This window comes from Carya illinoinensis, chromosome 4 (genome assembly GCF_018687715.1).
Source record: "Carya illinoinensis cultivar Pawnee chromosome 4, C.illinoinensisPawnee_v1, whole genome shotgun sequence".
NCBI lineage: Eukaryota > Viridiplantae > Streptophyta > Magnoliopsida > Fagales > Juglandaceae > Carya > Carya illinoinensis.
In genome coordinates this window covers 4,901,830-4,912,370 of record NC_056755.1, presented here as the reverse complement: position 1 = coordinate 4,912,370, position 10,541 = coordinate 4,901,830, and the positions used below count along the sequence as shown (strand labels likewise).

The following is a 10,541-nucleotide window of genomic DNA, read 5'->3' as shown; positions in this document are numbered from 1 at the left end:
AATTGTGTAATAGATTGTGTAAGATGTGCACTACCACCTCTGACTCCGACTTGTCGGAGCAGAGTCGGATTTTGAACTTTTTTTTTAATTTTTTTTAACTTTATATTTGGCCCTTTAAAAAAAAAATACTTTGTGTGTGCTTCTAAATTTCAATTTTTTTCAAAAATTACAATTTAAACTAAATAATTCACTTTTGATTATAACAAAAATTACAACTAAAAACAAGTAACATACTAACATGCAGCTTGCTGTCCAAAATTAAAAATAAAAACTAAAAAGAAATCCAACATTTTCTAAGTGCAAACCAAATTAAATGTTCCCAACAAGGCAACAACAACAAATTACAAACTTTCAAAAGCACCAAAATAAATTAATTACAAACTTCTAAATGCCCAACAAATGTTCTCTACAACAATAAAGTAAATGTTACAAATTTCCAAATGTTCAAACTTCCAAGTTGTCCCTGAAAAAAAATATGAAAACATTAGTAAGGAAAACAACCCCGACTTTAATTTTAATCACAAAGTCAAAAATAATTTGAATGGTTACAGTGAGGCTTTTATGAAACTAATTAATTTAAATTTTGGGTCCATTGATGTTAGAAGAATGGCTCAGCTTTGTGACCATTATGTGATGTGGGACTTTCTCGTTGAAAGTAGATTAGGTGAGATTGAAACAGGTCTCATACTCGTATCTTATTGACAGACGTGCACCCACACATAGGACCTCAGCTTTGGAGTTATTCTATTCCCATTTTTGGTGGTAGCAAACTCAAAAAATGAGAGGAAAAAAGAAGAAGAAGAAGATCATGAAGAAAATCACGGGAAATAGGCAGTTCTTGTAGCTTTTGGCATCTTGTGCTATACCCTGTGGGAAGTACTTTCTTTTCTGGACTAGAGGTCATTAGTCCAAGTTTTGCACACAACAATAGCAAGCAGATAAGTGACCCTCTTTAAGGCAAATAATAATCATAATAATAATAATAATAATAAAAGTGCACAATTCCAATTCAAACATATCAACATCCATCCATACTAAGCAACAAACGCTGCAATCCATTTCATCTAACTCCTTGAAGATCAATGCAAAGATTTTTATTCCTACGGTTTGCCACTGAGGCATGAAGCATGTCCCCACAAACAATGAATAGCTTTTTGTCTTGGAAGGCTCTTCTAAAGCTCCAACAATCAGTCCAATGCCTCATTTCATTGCCTTAGCTTACTCCCAATTCTACAGAGAGAATAATTTACAGAACCTATGGCTATTCCTTCTGAAATTATATTTATTCAATATAGCTATTTATAATCATTAAGCTTATAATTAATGGAATGAAAAATATTGGGCCGTGTATTAATCATATTGTGAGTATGTTGGGATATATAATTAGTATTAGGTCGGAGCAATGTGTAAAGCACGTTTGCCTAGTTGGGTGGGACAAGGTTTTTAATAAAAATAATTTGACTTTTTACAAAAAATTAATTAATGCATAAAAAGAAAAAAGCAAATTTTAAGAAAATAGATAATAGTCTGAGTACTGTTTGTTATTTTACCAGTTTTTCAATAAAATAGATCAAATAAGAATAAAAAATGTAAAATTTGTTATTTAATCATATTTTTATTTGCTTTAATACTTTATAGACTAATAATAATGGTAGATGCGAAAATTACTAGGTAGTAAGTGTATAATTACCCGGAATTTAGTAGCCTTTATTTTAAACATTTGTAGAGACTATCATATTACATAGATATTTACAACATTATTAGAATAATAAAATTTATATAAAAGAGAAGTGTTACAAATATATATATATATATATATTATATAAAAATAAGAGATATATTATATTACTATTTATTCCACTGAAAATGATAGAGTTACTACTCTCCACTATAACCCATCTACTACTTTTTTTGTATTTGAATTTTTTTTAATTTTTTATTTTACTTAATGATTAAGAAAGTGAGTATTAGGGTAGTAACCCTATCACTACCCTTATCCACACCCCCACTGAGATGATTTTTTTTAATCTCAAACCCATTGAAAAAAGAAGAGGATATGTTCTGAGAAATTTATACAGTTTAGTTTGGTGTTGTCAAGGGATATTTGCTGCAAGTGGGGAGTTTTCTAAATGGTAATGGTAATCAAGTTTGTTGTAATAATAAAATGATATAATGGGGTGTTGTCAAGGAATGTATAAATGATAATGGTAATCAAGTTTTCTAAAAGAATAATATTTGTTGTGGGAAGCTCTATGTTTTCTTGCTAAAAAGATGCTCATGTTCAAGAACCATCATTACTGAGTACAAAGGAGAGGAATAATCATGTGGAAGTATGTGTAAAAGCTAATGTCCCTTCACCAACCAAAGCCACTGCCCGAAACTTTTTGCTTGATTTTTGCGACCAAATGTTTCATCTATACAACCCAAAAGAAGCACAAGTTTGTCGCCGTTTAATTAATGTTTGGAACCCTACTTTTTTTTTTTTTTTTATTTCTTCTGTTTGCTTCCAGTCTTGCACCGACAATACCATTTTCATTTGAAAAATTATATACACCATACTATCATCCCACTTACATCCTACTAAGTAAGATGTGTCACATTTTCTACCATTAAATGATTGCATGCTTCTTTATCATCAAATGGTGATAAATGCGCTACATCATATATAATAGGATGCAAGTGGGACGGTGGTGTGGTGTATAGCATTACTCTCAAACTCTCTCCCACACTCCATCTTCAACATTTGTCTCGGTTTCTCTCCATTTTTTCCTCCATTTCTCTATATTTTCTTGTTCTCACACCCAAAGGCACTTCGCAAAAGGTCAACCCTACGCGTCCTTTGCTTTCCCAAACCAGCGGTGGCATCGAAGCAGTCCAAGTTCTGTCACAACCACCTCGTTGCCGATCTCTCAATAAATGATGTTGATCCATATTTTTTCCCCGGTTTATTGTTCTTTATTGTTTTTTCCCAGATTTGGGTTGTGTTTTGTTTGCTGTGGTTTGTTTTGTTTGACTTTATTTTTTATTTTCTGAGTTTGTGTTTGTTTGCGCACCCTCCCTCTCCCAGTTCTACTTCATAGATGCGCATTGCGCCTCACTCTCTCTGTATTGTTATTGTTTATCTATGCTGTACATTATAGATATGGGTAGCATTTTGTTTGCCGTGATTTCTTTTATTTTTTATTTCTTGTTTTATGAGTTAGTAATTTTTTTCCTCGTTAACTTTGATTTGTTGTAATTGTTTCCCTTCGGTTTATTTTTGTTTTATTTTGTTCTTGATCTTTTCTGGTATGGTGTCCTGTCGATATGGTGTGTTGGCTAAATCTTCTGTAGTTTTTATTTTTTGTTTTCTTAGTTGTAGATGTGCATATATATTAGGGTATATATGTTTAAATACCCATACATGTGTAAATATGTGTATGTTTTCTTTTGTTCCTGATCTTTTCTGGTATGATGTGTCGTCGGTATGGTGTGTTGGCTAAATCTTCTCTTGTTCTATTGGTCGCCGGCAGCTTCCTACGACGTGGCTAAATCTTTTGTTTTATTTTTCTTGGTTGGGCAGCTCGTCTGACGCTATGTTTCTATGTTGGTTGTGAGGTCTAAATGGAGGCTGTGGGTGGGTGACGGTGTGATGGAGCTGAGCGAGGATGAGCTTCCCTCGTAGCAGTTCGCCTTGTGTTTACCGTGTGATGGTTGCTCGTGCATGGGGAGGCTCTGGTTCAGTAGCAGAGGAACAGGTCTGATGCCTCAAATAAAGTCATGCCGTTGCACTCCTGTTATAACCAATCCAGAGCCAGAGCACGACATCACTTTGTAGCCAAACCAGAGGCACTCCTGGTGACGATCCAAAACTCAAGAGTACCAATTTTTCCTCTGCAAAGTACTTATTTAGGGTTTTGGTCTTCTTCTTCTTTTTTCTTGGTTGGGCAGCTGGGGTATTTATAGGAAAAGTGAGGGGATAAGGCAACTGTTCATAGAACTATTCATCAAGGATGTGAAAAATTATTGTTTATTACACACGGACTTAATATACAATACAGATGGATTTAACACGGAAGAACAAGAAAATTTACTTTTCATTACAGTAGCAGCTCGATAGCCACTTATTCTAATAGAATAGATATTGGGATATAGAATAGATATTGGGATATATTGGGCCATGTACTAATCTGCTTTCCTGGTTTATTTATACTCAAAAGCAAGCATGTAATTAGTATATATATTAATAAGATGGGGACACACATACAAAAAATATAAATTAAATGATTAAATTAGAGTTCAAATTATGATTTTACACTTCACCTTGTTCAGATGAAATCTTATATCAAACTATAGTCAAAGTGATTAACTGAAAAAAATGAACAATGGAGGATGAAAAACTAGAAAAAAAAACAGAGACTACAGATCTAACAAGTAAGACATTTTTCCATGTCCCACATCATCATGAACAGAATGTTTAGTGACCAATCTTCATAGTATTTTTCCTTTGGAATTTGAAATTCTTTATCGTCCTGCTTCTTGACAAGTTTTTTTTTTTTTTTTAGTACTCATTCCATCAGTTTATAGCCAACAGACGTAACAAGCTAATAAAAATAAAGGATGTAAAATCCTCTAATAAAAACATAGGGTATCTCAAAACCCTAGAGAATAACCAACTTGCAAACTTCTCTCCCAAGCTATAATATCATGATTGAAATTTAAATATAGATAATCAAGTAATATCATGAAGGGAGAAGAGAGAGAGAGGGCTTACTAGAAGAGAGAGAGAAGTCGTGCGGTGGGACTGTGAGAGAGAGGTCATGCAGCGTGCGGTCGCCGGTGGGATTTTGAGAGAAAGGTTGTGCGGTGAGAGGGGAAGCCGGCGGCAATTTCTGGGTTCGAAGAGTGAAGTCTGAAGATTCAAGATGAAAGGATTTCAGATTTTCGAGGAAGAGGAAGGGATTACGGCTTAGAGCATTAGTAGTGGCCTCAACAAATTTTAACTAAAATTTAGCTAGAAAATTCACTTTTATAAATTTTACCTAGCCACTTTTTACAACATCAAATAATAGACTCAACAAATCTTTCACTATTCTATTAAAATATTGATTTTGAACTTTGGCTAGTCTCTTTTACTCAATAAATTTGGCTAGTCATATAGCTAAAGGTTTAATTCACTGTTCATTTGTTGAGTCTATTATATCACTTTATTTTACACTTTGGTTATTCTTTAGCTAAAATTTAACTTTGTTAAACCCACTACTAATGCTCTTGTTAAACCGAAAAGGCCGAAGGGTGCTTAGGGCTTATGGTTAACGTAAAGCGGCGACGTTTGACATTCTCCTGCTGGCTGGGCTGACATTTTGGCGCTTTTGACTGGGCTGTTGGGCTTTTTTTTCTTTTTCTAAACCCTAATTCAAACTCTAAGAGCCTAATCTAAATCTTAAATCAATTTCAATCTACGTTTTAATCTTAAGTTTTTTATTTATAGCTTTTATAATTCTTTTATCACTTAATTTTAATTTTTAGTATTTATTATTAACAATTATTATTTAACTTGTTTCAAATTACAATTTACAATATAATATTTTATACTAATATAATATTTTAACAATTGTTATTAACTCAATATAATATTTTATACTAATTTCTAACTTATAACTTATTAACTCAATATATTATTTTATAATAATTAACTCATGCTAGTGTATTATTGAGTTTAACTAACTATATAAGCTAAATTTATATAAAATTTACACATTAATATTACACATGTTACACGTATTTCTACATTAGTAATTTAATGTTACATGGTAGTAATATTGAAATAGCATGATTTTTACATACACTAAACTATTATTATTCAATTTAGTCTATATACTATAGTATAAATATATTATTTTATAAAAATTAACTTATGCTAATATATTATTGAGTTTAACTAACTATATAAGATATAGTTATATAAAATATATATCCTCAATACTTTAGTTATTATATATTAGTATTACTCATATTACATGTTATTACAAATTTATTATTTATATATTAACGTTTATCCATTAGTGTCACATGATATTATGCATTTTAGTATTTATACATTAGTATTACATGTTACACATATTTATACATAGTAATTTAGTGTTACATGATAGTAATATTGAAATAACATGATATTTACACTTTACATACACAAAACTATTATTAGTCAATTTAGTCTATATATTATTATATATTATAGTATAAATATATTATTTTAAAATAATTAACTTATGCTAGTATATTATTGAGTTTAACTAACTATATAAGATATATTTATATAAAATCTATATCATCTATACTTTAGTTATTATACATTAGTATTAGTACTTGTTATTATAATTTATATATTAGTGTTTATCCATTAGTGTTACATATTATTATACATTAGTATTATAATGTTACATATTATTATGCATTTTAGTGTTTATACATTATTATTTCATGTTACTATATTTATATTTATATGATTAATACATAGAAAAACACATATTTTTATAAAATATGTATAATATCGGAGCGAAGTTGGAGTCGAAGTTGGGGTTGGAGCGGAGCGGAGTTGGAATCGAAGTCGGTTCATCTCCACCTCCGCTTCCGACTCCAACTCTAACTTGTCGCAGAGCCTGAGAGGAGTTGGGGTTGGAGTCAGATTTTTGAATTTTTGCTTAGTCCTACCTTTGCTTTGCAACCATAAAAAATCTATAGAAAGAAAATAAACTTAACACTCTTTAGGAAAGTATGGATGAATTGAGATGATATAAAAATTGAAAGTTAAATAAAATATTATTATAATATTATTTTTTAATATTCATTTTATTTTAAGATTTGAAAAAGTTGAATTTTTTATTATATTTTATTTAGAAGTGTAGAAAATTTGTAATGATTAATTGGATTAGATGAGTTGAGATATTTTGTGAATCCAAATAATGCCTTAAAACTTTTTTATCAAAATGTTTTAAAGACCATAGTTTGCAAACACGTTCAAAATGTGTATGACTTACATCTTAGAAAGAGAAACTCGATCAATTGTTTCACCTTTTGATCTAAGGTTGTGGTATCTGATTTTTGCCAACGATCAAACAAATTCCCTAGTACGTACTCCAGTACTGTTTGCGAGATTTTTACATATACCTTGGATCCTTCTAATAATGAAAACCAGTAATAATCATAATGGTTTGACATTAATGGCATGCAGTGGAATACCTTGATAAGAAAGATATATTGGAAGACACTACAAGAAATTAGCCCTTTTGCAGCGCCTAAAGTCGTTGCAAATACATTTAAAAAAACGTTGTAATTGATCAATTGCAGCGTTATTACCCTCCTTGCATCTTCGACACTATAAACGTGACTTTTTTGATCAATAGCGACGTTATTGAAAAAAAGCTGCAAAAGCTCTCTGTTGCAGCGTTCTTAAACCGCTGCAAAGGCAATAATATCACGCTGCAAAAGGCCACCCCATCTGATTGCTTTGGCGCTGCAATAGATCAATTGCAGCGAAATCTATCCTTGCTATATCATTAAATTTCGCTGCAATAGCAAGCAACAACAGCAGCGCTACAGTTGGTTCGTTGCTTTTGTAACTTTTTGCAACACTTAAAATCGCTGCAATTAATCTATAGACGCTGCAATTGATATACCTCAAAAGCAACATATCATTTTAGCGCTGCTTTTGTTACTTTTTACAGCGTCTCTTAATCGCTGCAAATAGGTAAAAAGCAACAATTTTTTTTTTCGTTGCTTTAGTTCACTTACAACGTAATTAAATCGCTGCAAATATGTAAAAAACGCTGCAAATACTCAATATCAGAAGCAACGCTTGCTTCCTTTGTTGCATTTAATATTTTTTGCAAGGACTAAAATCGCTAGAATAGATTAATTGCGATGAGTTTTGTACTATTTGCAGCGAGTTTTAAACGCTGGAAATACTTAATTACAAAATAAATAAAAAAATACTACTGAAACTGTAGTAGTTTTTTTACACTTACATATAATCTGCAAGACATTCATTCAAATCCACTTGCACACTGTTTCAACTAACAACTGTCTATTCCTTACAAGTCAAATGGAACTCTTACATGAATCATATGTTCAGTACATTTAATATACAACAAGTAGAAATATGTTCAGTACATGGGCAAGCAGAAACTTCAAGTCGATCCTAACTGCACTTCATCACTTTCAACTAAAAGTAATTGCTCCCATATTCAAGAAAAGATGGTAGGCAGTAATAGCTATGCTCTTGGCAAGGGTGAGTGGAATATAGCTTCAAGGTCACTGCAGCCAGTTGCAATATCAACAACTCTCTAAATATATTTCAATGTGTAAGCAATAAACATCAAATATTTGGAAAGCTTCTATTCAACCACATTCAAAAAGATTTTAGAAATAAGAAAAAATAACAGAAAATGAACGAGATATAAATCATCAGTGAGACTTATGAGAGAGACTAAAAATAGAAACAAAGGCATACCTGTATATGAGTTTTCTGGAAAGACACAATACCAACTGATTAGTAGAACAAAAAACCTGGAAAGTGGAGCACATGATGTCATACAAACAGGAGAAAGCCTTATTATAGGTAAAGAATGCATGAAAACCTACTTTTCATAGTAGTTGTAACACATCAGCATCAATCTATATTTACTAATCTCAAAGTAGAACTTCATTCAAGTAAAGTACAACTTTAGAATAAAACCTCTTTTTATTAAAATTCTGGAAAAAATGTGTATTGTTAACACTAGAAGCTCATCAATAACTGTCCAAACCAAAACTCCTATACAAATTTACAAACAATTTGCTTAGATATTTATTTAGGTCTCCACTACTTTCAAACTACACTTTTATGATCAAAGTAGAGATAATTATCCATAGCCGAATGCAGCAACCAATCTAAATATATATAGATTAAGCAAAAACACAAAGCATTACTTGACTAAAAAACCAGTACTTCCAAACTTATATCAAAAGATTTGTAGAGGATTAAAAACTATTATTTTTATATGGTGCACAATATTATACACAACTCAAATTAAATCATATAAAAGAAAGGATAGAAAGGCTTCGTAAAAAGGAGAAGTGAATTGCAATTAAAAACTTTTGCCATGAATGAATCGACATATGTTTTAAAGGACTAGAAATAAATAACAGATGCTTCAAAGTAAAAGTTCTATCAATGGACAAAAATGAGGTAAATACCAAAATATCCATATTTTGGCAGAGCCTAAACATGAAGACAAAAGCAAGAGTAACATGTGCATAGATATATTGGACCCCATACTCATATGGTCAAATTTTAAACATTCTACGGACTGTAAATGAAGCCTCAAAATTTGAGCTGAAGCAATAGCTGTATACAAACTGAAATGATTTCCTATTTTCAAGGGGGCATAGGAAGAAAAGTTACTTATGAAAAAAAATGGGAAGAAAAGAAGTAGAGCACATCTAGTCTCAGTCTCATTGGAGATTTTAAGATTTGCACACCAAGTTTAGCTAATCAAATCTCTGCCACCCTTGATTCAGGAAGATAGGGAAAAATAATAATAATTCTTCAACATGTAAGCACATCAGGAATCATCTTCCTTGGTATACCACATCTAATTCACAAATTAGCTTTCCTAGTTTCATACAGATGATCATCATCTTGAATACCTATATATACTTCCATTTTAATACTTTTTTTTAATTAGATTAACAATAGTTGGACTAAATATCCTATTTTCTAATGACAAATTAACTATAAGATTAGAAAAACCAATAATTACTAAGACTCTTAAAGACAAAAAGTTAATTTTGCCAGATGTTTAAATCCAAATCTATCTCAACTAAGCAAGACTACTACGCATAACATGTTGCCAAGCAAGACTGCAGACAAATTACTTGAAACCAAGAATGACAGTTTGAAAAAGAGTAAGTGACTAGGAAGGCAAAGGATGTAAAAGCTAGCTAAAGTACTTCAAGGAATTAGATACCTAAGTAGCCATAGCCGATAATGGAGATGATAGGTGTTGTGCCTATCGACCATAAACACTAGTGCTACTAATGCATCAGATATCCTACTATAAATGGGTACCTGAGAGACATGGTACAGCTCTTCCCTCGAACATTCAACGGTGATGCTCGCATTTAATTGCAGGAATACCAAAAAATTAAGAAACACATATACATCATAACAGTGACAAATTTATTAAAAAAAATCATATTTTCTATTTCCAACCTTAATCTACCAAATCAGTAAACCACCGTCAATTTTTTAATTTACATTATATGGCCACAGTTACATTATACATACACAAACACATGCATAGGCAATTTATTAAAAATATATATATATGGAATAACAACAACTAAAATATTCTCTGTATCCATCAATTTACTCTAGATAATACCTGGTATAACCTTTGGCATGCACAAATCTCATATCATCCAACTACTTCAATCATATAGAATAAAACAATGATCCCTTACCAGTAATGATAGCCTAAATTCAATAGCATGCATACACACATCTTCCACGGATTCAT

At 31.4% G+C, this 10,541-nt stretch overlaps 1 long non-coding RNA gene across 1 annotated transcript; it reads right to left on the bottom strand.

Moving 5' to 3' along the window:
• Window positions 1-245: 245 nt before the first annotated feature.
• On the bottom strand, window positions 246-4,946 carry LOC122306569. Its single transcript, XR_006241468.1, has 2 exons — window positions 4,754-4,946; window positions 246-463 (listed from the first exon to the last, which is right to left on the bottom strand). It is a non-coding gene; the product is annotated as an uncharacterized LOC122306569 (long non-coding RNA).
• Between the last annotated feature and the right edge of the window lie 5,595 nt (window positions 4,947-10,541).